Raw genomic sequence first — 14,694 nt, 5'->3', positions numbered from 1 at the left:
ATACCAGGCAATAATATATCTAATTTAAAGATGTGTGGAGGACCTAGAAGAGATGCCACACAAAAGAAACCTGGTCAAGCATAACTGGTGGTAGTTTTAAGCTCCTTAGTTTCATTCCCCTCGTTCCACAGCCTGCAGCACTCCCTTTGCCTGGGCTACCCAGGCTCCTGAGCTGACCAAAGCCCCAGGGAGTTTTTTGGCATAAACACTACCTCCGGTCTCTTATTCAAGGAGAGTTCAATGAAAATTTTGGATACCAGAATGATTTTGGATCTAAGGAACCAGAGGTACAAACCTATGTATAAAAGGACAGATTCTTTCAGGGACTGTGTAGAACAGGAAGTACGCTTTGGAAAAGCCAAACCTTGGCATCAGGAACTACATCACTTTTTAGAAGACCATCTCACTTACAGGGTGTGCAAGCCTTTGGGGACTTCATGGTTTGTGGTTCATATTCATAAACAAAAAAAGGGATGTTGAGCTTGAAATAACAGAACTGCACATTGTATAACAGAACTACATGCAAGTTTCAAGCAAGTGACACCAATACCTTTTCCTCTTCTAGTCACAGAAAGCAGACAGCTAATCTCCCTGTGTCAAGTACTTTATTTCTAACAAACAAATCTCCAACTCCATTTTGAAATGAAATGAAATGAGCAAATACTAAATAGGCAGAACCCTCTTGGTAGCTTTGGCTACATCTTGCTACATAAGCAAAGCTCCTGCAGAAGACCAGATAGTTATACCTGAACATGCAAGACAACATTATCAAAACGTACATCATAACATGAGATCTGTTCCATTAAACCACTCCAGAATGGCCCCCTGCAGAAAGGCTGTGTAGTGCTTAATTGTTCTTAATAGCCACCAGCACTTCTGCTTTCATTTGTCTGCATTTTATGTTTTCCTTATGAGTGTAGTGGGACAAACAGTCGTGTCGTTAATAATGCACACAGAATACATAATCCATAACAGATACACTATCAAGCTTATTATTATAATTGTAATTATATACAAAATAAAGTGACCACCCTGCAATTTTTACTCAAAGTAAGGAGCAGATTTTTAATTCCTCTTTCGTGCTATGATTTGGCAGCATCCCAGATGCAGCTGGTTTGTACTCTGTTTATCAGTGGCTTTTGTCCAGCAAAGAAAAATGTTTCTGCTCACATCTTCCTTTTAAAACCTGCAGTAAGCTTCATCGTGTCCTCATATTTAAGGTTCTCCCCAACAAGCAGATTGAACAGAAATTGTGCATTTGGTCTGAACATAACAGGCTGCTGAACACCTTCCTCAAGAGCTGGGGGAGTTCTTTGTACCTATACCAGAACTCATTGTATTGGTATCCATAAGAGCTAATACCTTTTTGTTTTTCATTAATTCACATGCTACTGCAAGTGTTTTGTTTACATCTGCATCTTGATGGCTCCATTATTTTGTCAGCTGGGGCTCTTAAATGAGAACATTTGTTGATTCAAAATTAACGTAACCACATTACCTCATTTGAAGAAATTAGATTGTTGCGATTATTTTTTTCTAAAGGGGTATTTTCACATTGCAGTGGAAGGGGTTTGAGTCTCATATAATATGACAGTCATTAGTATTTCTCAAAGCACTTTAAGATACCTTATTTTGCAGGTGAAGCAATGCAAGACATCTATGACTTTCCTAACATGGCGAAGGGCAAGCCAAGGCTGGACCTGAGTGTCCTGAGCCATGCTTTGCTTCACAGCTTTATTCTGCCATTCTTGTTGTTGCTAGCTAACATGACTCAAACATGCTTCTCCAGGCACACCTTACCCGGACCAATCTTCCATTACTTCAGGTCAAACATAGCACGTGGGAGTGGAGGACTTCTGTGGACAACAGTCACGTGCAGTGATGACTGCCATGTGGGAACTGCGGTCCCTGGAGCATCCCTTACCTCCCCCAGGATGCACACCACCCATCAGTGGCTATTTACTACATGATGCACAAATCTATACAGACACAGCTGGATGCCAGCTGCACTTTGCATTTGTTCAGCTACTCAAGTGCCTCCAGAGAGGTTTATCCGAGCTGCAAGGAACGCCAGTTAGTAGCAGCAGACGGGTGCAGAGCCTCCAGTGCATAAAGTGGAAAGGAGAAGCCCTGAATCAGAGCTGGTTATCTGAAGAGCCCACGTTATTCCTGACTTTTGGATCGTTCAAAAACATCTGAGATTGTTAATAATTCATTTGCAGATGTTGCAGAGCTCTAAATGTGGCTGATTAAATGCATTTGACATTTCTCTTGAGAGAGACTGTTATTCCAGGAAACCACTCAGTATCTGCAAATGTCTTGGAATTAGTGTACTCAAAATTACAGGTTCACATACAATGTTTTTCCCTTGTAAAGAAAGAAAAGCGACCTCTGATTCCGAATGTAATGTACACTGGTGAATAACTACAGTACAATTATTTTAAATTCACCACAGCCATTCAGCAGATCTGCTATGTAATGACTAGCAGTCCAATGCAGAGAGCTCTGCCTTCCTCTGCCGAGACAAAAACATGCAGACAATGAGCTGTGTAGGTCCTACAAGCCTGGGGGAGGAGAGCTAGAAAATGAATGTTTGGCAACACCCCAGCTCCTACAATTGCTGCTCCGTGATATGCTTCCCAAAAACCTTCCTGGTGTCTGCCTAAAAATAAAGGCCCTGGCTTTATCCTGGCAGAAAAGTCAGCCTCTCGCAGGGTGACTTGGTGGGAGTGCCGCAGAGCAAGTCCTTTGGGTCAGATGAGTAGGATCCAGGACAGGCTCTAAAAGAAATAATGAGCTTTATACTACATTTGTGGCTCCCTGATTATGTCACCAAATCCAAGGCTACCAGACTTGCTTGACTTCATGCTTAAGTTAATTTCTTCTGGTGTAGTTGTGGGGTGCATTTTGTAGCACTCCATTTAAATGCTTAAATGAGAACTAAGCATTTATGCAAATTTGAGCATGTACTGTTCAAGTGGGTGACCCACATCAGGGCAGTTCTGCTACTCTGCTTCCTGCAGTCACCACCACTGGGGCAAATCCTCTACTGGAGATGGTGGGATCCACCTCTGCCAGAACTTTGCTCAGGGTCACCTTGGTAAAGCCTTTTTGGGTTATTTTCGTCTTGCCCTAAGCTTGTGCCAACACACAGAAGAGTAGGCACACTGTGCCTGTCTGTTGAGATTTCCAGGTGAAACATATGGTTGTTCTTTATCTATTAAAACTCTTTCCAAAACCATACTTCCTTTAAGTGGATCTTTTTTCCAGCTCAAATTTTAGATTCTGTTTAGATTCACATTGTAAATCTGTAGCCCCTAAATGCAAAAGAAAACTCCCATCCCCACTTTTCTCTGTCCTCATTGATCTAAGAGAAGGTGTCAGACTTTTTGAATGAGATGCAACATATAATTTCTGCAAGGAACACATTTTCTACCATGGCTATATGAGGAGAGCAACAAACCACTTAGACACTACCAGTACTTTACTCCTGTATTACGTATGAAAGAGCCAGGCCAGGAACACTATGTACAGACACAGAAAAGATAAAAATAAAGATAAAACATTAAAGGGGATAAATCCAACATTCCTTGCTTGTCATTCATGTGGCCTAACAAGGGGAGATGTGTTAAATCCATGCAAGTACGTTTTGGGATGCAAATGTAATCTGAGAGGAAAACTGTTTTCCGCAAGGTTAAATTTACTCAGATCCAGCATAAAAATCAATTGATTTTCTTCTCACAAACATGAGTGCAACAAGGTAGAAACTTTCTGTTAGTAACTAGCACACTGAAGGAGACTAAGAAAAAAATAAATCTGAAAATTTTATTCTGCGTGTAAGTCTGCAACTACCATCCTATTCCACCAGTTAATTTAGACTACAGAAATGTTGTTACTGTACAAACTCACAAGTCCTTTAGTCTCATCCATGGCCCTGGACTTTGCTTCCCTAGAAGCAACAGTCAGGTTGAATTTTGCTCACACTTATTTTTGACTTTCTAATTTCTATTTAAAAACCACCAGCCCCCCTGGCCCTCTTCTCATTGGAGTGCATGGTCTGGAGCTGGTGCCACCACAGTCACACAAACCTTTAGGGATGGCTGGGGCACAGTGGCCACTTTAATGCCATGAGGTTCTGTCTTCTGCACCCCTGAGCCTCCCCCTTGCAACAAAGGAGTTGAATCATCCAAAGGATCCTTAACTGTTGGGAAGAGCTCATGGATATTTCTATTCTAGAAAAAAAATTACTGTTGAAATGCTACAACGAGTAATTTAAAACAGAAATTGAAAGGAAATATCAAATCCTTAAACTTTATGATGTCTTTCTTACTTGTTACAAAAATACCTATTTTGTTTTAGTTTTATGCTGTTTCTCCTTTGTTCCTTTTAGAGTCAGCACATTGCGCTTTGCTGATCCTATGCAAGAGTTCAAAGCTACTGGCCTCTTTCCAATTTGGCAACACCTTTTACATCGGTCTTATTTATGTCTAACACAAGGCAGGTGAATCTAACAACTTCACATAATTCTGTACTGTATAGCACTATTTGTTTCCATGCCAGTAAATTTTGTGATATCCTACCTAACGAGGCCATATTTAAGCTGAAGCTCATCCCCAGCCCAGAGAAGATGTGGGAGCAGGAATCAGAAACGCAAACCTCCAGTGCAGATAGACCAACGTTCAATGTCACCTTTGCAGCCCCATCTCCCCCTCTCTAGCCTGGGGAAAATCAGGGACACCAGTGTAAATATTTTGAGACACACCAACAAAAGTATAACTAAAACATACAATTTAAGATGTAATTAAAAAAACACTTTGCATGGGGAGCCACAGAGCAAGTCTGATATTCTCAGATATCATTCTAAGTGTTGCTTTGGCCATGAAGTTCCTTTAAGGTGGAGCTGATCACTGCTTCACACATAGATGGCCACATCAGACTCCAAATCTCTTGGCTCCAAATTAAGATGCTATTTGTAGATCCCCCTTAGCCCTCCCTCCCCACCTGCCTTCCAAACAGGCTGAAGTATCAACTCCAAAAATACAAAACTCTGTTCAAGCACAGAGTTGAGAATGGAGGGGATGTTAAGTAGTTTCAACATTAAAAATATGCTAAGATAAATTGTTGCAGGCAGATCGAGTCCCTGAGGAACAATATTTTGATAACAACCTTCCAAGAAAATTCTGAAGTGCAATCAATATAATCAATACTATTCTCAAACACCTTTTCCCATCCATCCAATCTACAAGTAGACTGCCAGAAAACCAGATTAGCTTTATTTCGTTAACCCTGCTAAAGGAAACATGTACATTTTTAACTTAGTACCGGATGCTCACTGAAGTGATCACCAAAGCCAGGTGATGAATGAGGCTGGGGAGGCCTCCCATCCCTATCATTTGGCTACCACCACCTGCCACAGAGATGATAAATGACAATTGGCAGCCTGGCCATGCTTCAGACTGATAGAGCTGGATGGAGGAAACTGGAGCTGCAGCTGCCTGCAGATCAGCAGGACTGAAAGGACCCTAGTTCCCCTGGGCAACCTTAGGCTTTGGGGAACATTCTATCTTTGAGCTGACACCTCGGTGGTTACTTTCTTGGCTAACTCATTCGTTAATCAGGTTGTGTAATTTCCATTTACCATCCTTCTGGTTTAGCTGAATGCATGACTCAGTAAGCCTGGCTTAATCATCTTCATTATAAATTCTGAGTCTATTTCCTTGCTGATAAAGTTCTTGCTGACCAGTTCCTACAGCTAGAATATTCAGAACGGAAAAAAAAAAAAGTGGGACTTCACCTTTGGATTGTGGGTATGTTTTAAAATTAACTCCTGTGCAACAGCACCTTTCCAAAGAAGCGGCCAAAAGCAGCAGCAGACTGTTTTATAAATATATAAAGAATGTGACCTTTTAAAAATACATACTTTACATATCAAACTGTGAAGATAGAGTAGAATTTAGTTATCCTACTCCAAGACTGTGGGGACATTTGCCTTTTTCCTAAGGAAATTACTTTGTCTTGTAGCTCACCTTTTATAGTGCACAGTTTTCTGCCTGTGCAATTCATTATCCAGTATTCTAATGCTGATGTCCTTAGGAAATGAATTTTTTAATAGTCTTCCTGATGAACATGTGTTTTGTGGCATCTGAAAATAAGGTACTATATTTCCAGGCTAGATGCATATTTTACCTATTGAGCTGTACATTTCAGTAGCTGTGGCTGCCTATGTGTTGAGATGGAAAAATAATTTAAACAGTCATTTACTTGACAAGACATGATTATTTGTCCTCCTACATATCCTATGAGTACAAAGTTGGATTTATAGCTTGTTCTTTTACTTTACATCTTTCAAAAGCCAAGGAATGGGGAGTGCATTGCTTTAACAATTCTTGGTGGATGAGCACAGGAATTGTAGTGTGTGTATATATGTATGTATATACGTATATACACACCTTATAACAAAGACTATTGGGGTATACAAACCAGCAGGTGTTTTAGTTAAGCTGTTGCTACAGAAAGTGAACAAGCAAGCCCCTGCTCAACATTCTTAGGTCAGGAATGAGGTGTGGGGGACCTGTTCTGCCACCAGATCTGACTTGGGCAGCAGGAATGAGTCTTCAGCTTGACTTCCTCACAAGGAAGGCACCAGCCCTGGTTAACCAGTGCTTCCACTACTTATGCAGGTTTCTGATAAAAGAAACTATAGCCAGGAACGCTATTCTCCTAAAAATATTATGACCTTTGGAATTGTGAAATAATTTGGCTGCCTAAAACTGGGCATCTACATTAAAACAGCTCATCTTTCAAAGTTGCTATGCCTTGGCAAATCTAAGAAAATGTTGAAAATATCGGCCTTTGTTTTTCCTTATAAACAGACACCGTGTACTGGGGTAACTTACTGCAGCTCTGCTGAATTCTTTGAGCACAGAGGGTTTGGCCATCTTGACAAATATTTACATAGAGCCAAACTATCCCACAGGTCTATTCATGTTTCAGCGTGTGACAAATGCACATGCATCCAGCATCAGTCCCTGCCCAGGGCATCTCACCTCCCTGCCAAGCCCCAGCAAGCAGCAGGCAGTAAATGGCTGACGTGGCGTGGGGACACAGCTGTGACAGGACCACCATCCCCAACACAAGAAAGAGGAGAGCCAAAGGGCAAAATGTCTGAAGTCTCTGTGAAGACATCACATGAAGCACTGTTTCATGCTTGTGTGCCTCCTTGAAACCCACTAACGTACTCCACTCAGCGTTTATATACCTTGTGTAAACAGGTAGGGCCCAACTCTTGTCTCTTGCAGGCCCTGTGCTGTTCCTGCTGGGCTACCTCAGGGCAAGGCTGGGACCTTGGTTCAGGAACCTTGGGTCGCTCCCAGCTGCGTCAGCAAAGATCCCCCTGCCCTTCCCTGCCACGGGTCACTGACTTTGGGCTGGCTCTGACAGTTTTCTTCACTCATCAGCCTGATTAGCTTCCTGATTACCCAGGGCTGGGGAAAACAGAAGGTAGTGGCTGGGGCCACTTTAGGACAGATTTGCTTATAGCTTACTCATGTTACATTTTCTCCGGTGCTTACATGAATCAAAATATAAACATTTGAAAAAAACCCAAACCCTTAATTTCACACAACACACATTTTTATAGAGACCTTGAAGTTGTTTTTAAAGCTCTTCTATAAAAATAAAGTACAAGCTGAAGATACGAACCATCTCAAGATGAAATGAACTATATTCTCTTCTGAAAATTCCCTTTCTTTTTAGCTTCTGAGGTTTTTTTTTTCTTCTTTTTCGGGAATCTGCAGACTGCTTTACTCAAAGAGGACTTTAAGTTTTCAGGAAAAATAATATCTTGTTTCAAGAAAAGAAAAGATCATCCACCTCTTTTAATCTAGGAAACAGAAAATAGGATCTACTTTCCAGGTGTTTCTGTGGCCAATAGCATCTGTAAGAGGCTTTCTTTATTCCTTTGCAAGAGAATTATTGAAGAATTAAACATCTTACAAACATGTTGAGACAGCACTACAGTCCAATGCAAAACATTCAACATCAAAAATAAAGTATCCTCCCCTCCAGGAAAGTATTGTGATTCCGGAAGAGTCTGACAGGGATCATTAATGATTACAGCATATTGCAGCTGTAATCATCCACAGAACAAACCAGTTTGCTTTCTTCACCTGTGATTTGAAATTTGATATAATTTTCAATTTTTCAATGCTGGTAGAGCAGTTCAGCTGACTTTTAAAGATCATTTCAAGAATACAGTTCAATTTAGCAAGTAATTTGCAGAGACCATCCCTCTGATTGCAGTATGTTTTTCTGCCCATTGCAGAAAGCAGAAAGGGAAGAGGAAGGTAGACAGCAGCATTAGCAACCTCACATAATCTGCTCTAACACAAAATGTGATTGTAAGGGGATATATTAAAGTGTTGAGATGCCAATTAGCTACTTTAATGCAAATTATTCTTTTATTTATAGGGTGGTTCTTCCTTAGACCCGAAATTACTGTAGCTCTGATACTAGCAGCGAGTCATGAGATAAATGAATCACAGAGCCAGATTACTGTGTCTGCAAAGAATGTTATGTTCTTGAGTCTAACCTGATGCTAAGCTCTTGCAGGAGGTCTATAAGTGTGTGCACGAATCTGTCTGACGCAGCAATTCCCAAGGGGCTTTTGGGTGAAGCATCTCCTGTGTGCTCACAGGGCCGGAGGGCAGCTCTCACAAGCAGTGAGAACTTTGGGTCCACCAAAGGGGTACACAACCCTCCCATTCTCTGCTCTTCCTGGCAAGTGCCAGAGGCCCTTTTCAGTGAGTTCACCCCTTCCTGGGCACTTTAGTGGCTCCTCCAAGCCTGGAGGTGAATCCCATCTCCGTGGGGAGGGCAACACAACAGTTCAGTGAGGCAAATGCTAAGTGTACCAACGTTACCAGAGGGACACTGACCTGGGAAGCTTATCCATCTGTTCCTGCTCTATCAGACTGGTCCAGTTACTGGTCCCTGTGTTCCTTGCCTGCCTTTAGAATGCCAAGTCTGTAATTTAGCAAACATAAGCCAATGAAGAGGAAACAGGCTGTGTTATCTTTAAAGAGAGATGTCTGCAGGCTTTCCAGAAAAATCTGGAGGTTTTTGCTCTGTAGTTTTCTTTGTGACACCCAAGCTGAAACAAAACCCACAGGATCAGCTTCCTGCACCACCACGTGAGCTTTCCTGGCTGTGCTCCCCCATGTCCCCCAGGAACACAAGCTCTTCTCGCCCACAACTTAGCACCCCCAAGTGCTGCTCCCCCCTTTCTGCCTGGGCTTCCCATGCATCCCACCTGCGCTAGCCACAACACCACCCCATCTGGACCCACTGGCAACCAGAAAACAGCATCTGGGAGTCTGGGAGCTACTGCAAAGGATCCATGGCAGTCCAGGAGGGAAATAGGTCCATTGCTGGTCAGCTTGAACAGACAGTGCTGCAGTCCATGCTGACCTCAGAAAATGGCTAAGAGACCACAGGCTGAGCAAGAGATGATGCTATACAATGTACACACAGGCAAAAATAGACTGATCAGCTCTTGGCTGAGGTCATATAACACAATAAATACAAAAATGAGATTATAACTGCATCAGACTTGGCTTTTTCTGTTCAGATTCTAGGAGTGGAAATACTAAAAGTACCCACAAATTCTCTGGCCAATTGTTTCTGCAATATCTAAAGCAACTTCGCAAGTCCATAAGGCAACTCACAAGTTCTCTTCTGGATGGGGTTCAGAATATTTGCTGTTACTGGGAAAATATTTTGATTTTACTACATTCTGGTTTCATCCTTTGCAGAGCTGTAACAGAGTCCATTATGTGCCTAGCTGCACTCTGCTAATAAATATCTACAGAGAAATCTATGGTGAAAATCAGATTGCACTGAGCTCAGAGGGAGTCCACCACCACCATCAGTATCTCCCAGACTTTGTCCTGGTCTTCAGCCATGCCTGTGAAATAGGTCCTCTCCCTAAAGCAAATCTCTAAAGCTCCCTCCTGTTTATAATCCTGTTTCTCTAAGCTTTTAAATCTTGTGTTAAAATCTGCCTTAAGCAGGCATTAAGTTCTAAACCCTTTCCACAGATCTAGAAAAGATTTCATTACGTTCCTACATTTAAAATAGAAAAATTGCTCAAAATTTTGGTAAAAACAACATAGCTGTAACAGGATGCTTATAGCTACCAAGTGAGAATTTATCTGATGACACAGACGGTCCCAGGACTGGCTCCTGGGAAGCTCTCTGCATGCAGGTAGGGAGGGAGGGCTAAAGGAGGATTATTAGAAAGACACAGAATTAAAAGCACTCAGTGTATGTGGTCACATCCAGAGACTTCAGGCAGCCATTTCCATCTCATGATGTTATGCAGCACATGCAGAGGCAGGGTGGTGCCACACCAGTCCTGATGAGATACTGGTTCCTGTCAGCAGCAGCTGCCTCTGAGACATTAGTAATTTACACAGGCATGAGCAGAACAACGTGGGGAGCTTAGGAGAGAAGGCAGCATAAACTGTTCTTCAATTTCCAATTTTGTTATCTTTGTTCATCTACTTTGCTTGCTTGTCTCATGTCTCCCAAGTCTGATCTCAAAAGCGATTTTTCTGCTGGGATGATTTCTTTCTGCAGGACTATCTGCCTTTTGCAGCCTGATTGTGCAAGTGGAAATGAAATTCTGTTGAAACAGATTCATTAAAAGAAGATTAGTAAGATTAGTGTAACTATAACTGGTTTGTTCCTTCCTTGCTGAATGCAAAGAATTGTGCTACAAACAACAGAGCTGAGGCCCAGCCCTTCTCTGGAAGCATACAACGTGGCTCCATCTATTCTGTCCCTATCAGTAGCTATCTGCCAGTAAATAGATGATAGCTTCTGCAAATTTCTGTTGCTATACATTCACACACAGACAGGAAAAAGGACTTTTGTGGCAAGCAAGAAATATCAAACATGTACAGTGCAGTGCTGCTTTGTTTCAGGAAGGCATGCTTGGGGTGACCGCTCTCATCGGCACAGCACACCAGACAAAGGGGAACTTCATTTTTAATGCACCGACGCTGGGCAATTGCCAGTGATTGTTCCATGGCGTTAATGGAAAGACAGAGAGGTATTTCTAGCTTCCCTCCCCTAAGACTTTCAAGGCTGGTTTTCAGGAGTGCCTTAGCTACTCACAGCTGTTCCCTGAATTGCTCAGGCAATGGGTTTCCCACCCTGGGGCTCCCTGAGAGCTTTTGGGAGCATCTGTTGTACTAAACCATGCATGACCACTGTGACCTGTATCTTCTCATCCACACACAAAGCCATTAGCAGGAGCACTGAGTACCCTAACAGGAACCAAGTGTTTTCCCCAACACCAGAGCTGGAGGAGCATCAGCATGGCCCCAGGCTGGGCAGAGGAAGCGTGATATGTAGCAGTGTTTTGAAACAAGGTCAGGAAAAAGGGCTTATCACACCCACGCTGCCCCACACATCCCTGTCTCTCCAGCCTATCTCACGGGCTGCTCCTGCTATGGCCAGCCAGCCTCACTGTCACAGCACTTTATGCCACCATCTTGTTCCCAGAAGGAGGAGGAATGGCAGCAGATCCCCAAGCTCAGCAACAGAAGGAAACAGAGGGTGTTTTGGTGTTTGGGGACTGGAAGAGGCCAGGCCTAACCAGGAGCTATGGATCTCACAGATAGAAATCCTCCCAAGTGAATTGTGTTTACCTCAGCTGCATTGGAAACTGCTACCACGTGGTTGATGCTAGAAAGGGTTTAGCTCTTTTTAGAAACAGCTGTGATCTTCCCCCTTGCATTTTCCACTGCCTGCTTTTGTTTCCATCTCAGAAAAAAAAAACCAAAACCAAACGACAAACAAAACAACAGCAAAGAAAGAACAAAACCAAAGCGCAGCAGGTCAGCAAGAGCTGAGAGAAGGCAAATCAGGAGCTCCTGTCCTTCCCGTCTCAGAGCACTTGAGCAGTGAATGACGTTAAAAGCAGCAAACATAGAGCTGGCATAAGGAAGAGCTGTTTCAGGGAACATGTAATTAGACCAAGGAATGCAGCGCTGTGGATGGACATCCAGGTCAAGGACACAGCGAAATTTGAACAATTATCTGTATAACAATAACAGAGTTTTAATAGTTAATGATCTTGTGTGTGTGAAAATGATGTAACATGGCATATTCCCCAGTTTAAGACAGTCAGGATTAGAAGAAACCCTCTCAGAAATGCAGACTAGCCACAACAGCTAAAAGCAAGGCTCCCCGGACTTGACTAGGAGGTGCTTGAGCTCCCTGTTTGCTGAAGACTCATTTGACCAAACGGACCATGGGCCTGCTTTGCTGTAGCAACACACTGCCCTTTTCCCCGTTACATTCCATTATACCTATGGTGCATCAAGACAAGCACAACAGTGGCCACGAGCCCATCCTGCTCAGCAGCTCGCCTGCCTGTGCCACACACCAGTGCCTCTGGCTGCCACCAGCGCCTGGCTGCACCTGCCTTTGAGACGCAGAACAAATCAGGAGTGCTAAAACACTTAGGAGAGTATTTAGGAAAGAGATTTTATTACAGTATATGCAAACTCCATTTGCAGCTTGAGCACACAAGACTATTTATGAGAAGAATTTGCTGTTGGAGATAATGAGCCAGTTTTCACCAAAGTGTAAATCTGCCGGCTGCGTGTAGAGGCTCATGGACTGTCAGAGCACAGATCATTGCTACTGAGTGCTCTGCTAATAGTGTAAACAGTGATGACATTTAGAATATTGTTTAACTGAGGGAGGAGATTTAAGTCACTTCTACAGTAATATCTAACAGGGAGTAAACCTCTGCAGATCGTACATCACAACTCTGGCAGCAGTCTGTAACATCTTTAAGTTACATTTTTAAATTATGAATAATGCCTATTAAAAAATCATAACTCTTAGTTGTGGTAAGCATCTCTGGGTAAGACACTGTCAGAATGATTAGAGCATGGTCATGAATGCAGTATCTACCCTCGTCCCATGGAACAGTGTGTAGGATCAGCACACCCATTATAATAGTCTATTGTACCTCTTAAAACCAACAAGCTGCAAGGGGCTTCCCACCAACGATCTTTCCACTTAGGAATTAAGGTAAGTCCCTTCCAAGTCTATAGCTGAGCATCTGAGAGCATGAGAAATGAGTAGGATGCAAATTTTAAGGAAGTCCTTTGTAACTTTGAGACAATTATTTCCTCTAGGCAAAGATTTGCTTGTAGCAAGGTAACTTATTTTCAGACAATGTGAGAAGAGCATGACATCTCTTTCCTGTCCTCACAGCCAAGAGAAAGCCCTGGTCTGTGTCCCTGAAACCATGCTCATGTCTGTGTGTTTATTTCTGCAGCAGTGCAAGAGGCGTGCAAAAGAAAGCCTCTGAGCAGTACCAGGTTATGTGAAAATTTACCAAAAGCCAGTTAGTTTAGCTTTAAAATTAAAATTAATTTAGCTTTCAAATTAAAGTGCAAACAACTCTCACATTGCTAAAGCCGATGTGAGAGTTGTGGGAGATGTATCCGTAAATATCAGGGAGAGCAGGAACAGGGTGCATCCTTTTGTACAAATGGTGCTGGTCCAGCACCTCTCCCCGTGAGGCCAAGGAGCAGGGAGGCTCCCCAGGTGCCAGGCAGAGACAGCCTCCTTCCAGCTCCTCACCCGCTGAGTTTGGGCAATCATCACAGAAGACAGCAAGCTGCAGGCTGCTTCTCTAGCAAAGCAGTATTACTGAAGAGCATGTGAGGGCTGAGCTGGGTCCACAGTGTGGTGTGTGACCACTGGGGTGAGACACTGGAGGGATTCAGGCTTCTAAACCCAAACACGCAATCTGGCACTACAGGGCAGGGACACTGGCACAGTGGGGCAGGACCAAGAGCTCGACCACAGCAGCATTTCTTCTCACAGAGCATGTGTGGGACTTGCAGGCTCCAGTGCTGGATGGGAGAAGCACTGTGGCTCTGCTTGCTCCTGTCTCCCTCCATCCCCTGGCCGGGGGCTGGAGGGCAGGCACAGCAGCACTGCCAGTGTTTTTCTCATCACACAGACCAATAATAGCAGCCAGCCTTAATGCAGGTTTTTTCTCTAACCACTTTTCTTCTAATCAGCTGCATAAAGGCCAGCCACCAGCCGTTGCACCACAGAGCAAGATAGAAATGCTGAACAGAACTGCCCGGTCACTTATTTAACCTCAAGAGTTTCATCTTCTGACTCTGCCTCCATGAGGGAGGAGTGGGACAGCCTCTGGCCAGGTTAACACCATAAGTGAATTAGCAGCACCATCCATAGGCTTGCAGAAGGAAAGAAAATGACCAGAGCACCACATCAGAAGAGGAACTTCTGGCAGCTTAGTTCAAGCTTTCTGAAAGAGCAGGCAGGCTGCAGGCAGGCAGAGCAGTCACAGAAAGTGGCAGATACCATTTTCTAATGCATTTTTTTCCCTTGGCAAATGTAAAGCTTGTTAAAGCTAGTTAAAGCTAAACAATGCTGAGAAATAAAGGAAGAAGGGAAACTGGTAGCACTAGCATGAGGTTTCACATACCCTCTGTCAAGAAGCTCTCCTCGATCTCGGAAACCCCACTCCAGTGAGAAGCTGTGATAGTCTCATTTATATGGGTTAGCTCCTGCCTGAAAGGGCTGTCTGGCTGCATGACAGCCTGTTTCTAAAGCTGTACCCAGATCTGCCCA

This window comes from Strix aluco, chromosome 9, assembly GCF_031877795.1.
Source record: "Strix aluco isolate bStrAlu1 chromosome 9, bStrAlu1.hap1, whole genome shotgun sequence".
NCBI classification, from domain to species: domain Eukaryota; kingdom Metazoa; phylum Chordata; class Aves; order Strigiformes; family Strigidae; genus Strix; species Strix aluco.
Note: the sequence above shows the minus strand (reverse complement) of the source record.